This window comes from Triticum aestivum, unplaced genomic scaffold, assembly GCF_018294505.1.
Source record: "Triticum aestivum cultivar Chinese Spring unplaced genomic scaffold, IWGSC CS RefSeq v2.1 scaffold144447, whole genome shotgun sequence".
NCBI lineage: Eukaryota > Viridiplantae > Streptophyta > Magnoliopsida > Poales > Poaceae > Triticum > Triticum aestivum.
The window spans coordinates 176,515-178,255 of record NW_025228063.1 but is presented as its reverse complement, the minus strand read 5'-3'; positions in this window follow the sequence as shown (position 1 = coordinate 178,255).

Sequence of the window (1,741 nt, the reverse complement as noted above, 5' to 3'; positions counted from 1 at the left end):
AAACATTTGAAAAGTTCAAAGAATTTCAAAGTGAAGTGAAAAATCATCGTAACAAGAAAATAAAGTTTCTACGATATGATCGCAGAGGTAAAATATTTGAGTTACGAGTTTGGTCTTCAAAATTAAAACAATGTGAAATAGTTTCACTACTCACGCCACCTGGAACACCACAATGTAATGGTGTGTCCGAACGTCATAACCGTACTTTATTAGACATGGTGCGATCTATGATGTCTCTTACCGATCTACCACTATCATTTTGGGGTTATGCATTAGAGACAGCTGCATTCACGTTAAATAGGGCACCATCTAAGTCCGTTGAGATGACACAATCTGAACTGTGGTTTGGCAAGAAACCAAAGTTGTTGTTTCTTAAAGTTTGGGGTTGTGATGCTTATATGAAAAAGTTTCATCCTAATAAGCTCAAACCCAAATCGGAGAAATATGTCTTCATAGGATACCCAAAGGAGACTGTTGGGTACACCTTCTATCACAAATCCGAAGGCAAGACTTTTGTTGCTAAATTCGGAGTGTTTCTAGAGAAGGAGTTTCTCTCGAAAGAAGTGAGTGGGAGGAAAGTAGAACTTGATGAGGTAACTGTACATGCTCCCTTATTGGAAAGTAGTTCATCACAGAAATCTGTTCCTGTGACTACTACACCAATTAGTGAGGAAGCTAATGATAATGATCATGTAACTTCAGATCAAGTTACTACCAAATCTCGTAGGTAAACCAGAGTGAGATCCGCACCAGAGTGGTATGGTAATACTGTTCTGGAAGTCATGTTACTAGACCATGACGAACTTGCGAACTATGAGGAAGCGATGATGAGCCCAGATTCCGCGAAATGGTTTGAGGCCATGAAATCTGAGATATGATCCATGTATGAGAACAAAGTATGGACTTTGGTTGACTTGCCCGATGATCAGCAAGCCATAGAAAATAAATGGATCTTCAAGAGGAAGACGGACGCTGATAGTAGTGTTACTATCTACAAAGCTAGAATTGTCGCAAAAGGTTTTCGACAAGTTCAAGGTGTTGACTACGATGAGATTTTCTCACTCGTATCTATGCTTAAGTCTGTCCGAATCATGTTAGCAATTGCCGCATTTTATGAAATCTGGCAAATGGATAAACAAAACTGCATTCCTTAAGGGATTTACTAAAGAAGAGTTGTATACGATGCAACTAGAAGGTTTTGTCGATCCTAAAGGTGTTAACTAAATATGCAAGCTCCAGCGATCCATCTATGGACTGGTGCAAGAATCTCGGAGTTGGAATATACGCTTTGATAAGTTGATCAAAACATATAGTTTTATACAGACTTGCGGTGAAGCCTGTATTTACAAGAAAGTGAGTGGGAGCACTACATCATTTCTGATAAGTATATGTGTATGACATATTGTTGATCGGAAATAATGTAGAAGTATTCCGCAAAGCATAAAGGAGTGTTTGAAAGGAGTTTTTCAAAGAAAGACCTCGGTGAAGCTGCTTACATATTGAGCATCAAGATCTATAGAGATAGATCAAGACGCTTGATAAGTTTTTCAATGAGTACATACCTTGACAAGATTTTGAAGTAGTTCAAAATGGAACAGTCAAAGAAAGAGTTCTTGCCTGTGTTGCAAGGTGTAAAATTGAGTAAGACTCAAAGCCCGACCACGGCAGAAGATAGAAATAGAATGAAAGTCATTCCCTATGCCTCAACCATAGGTTCTATAAAGTATGCCATGCTGTGTAC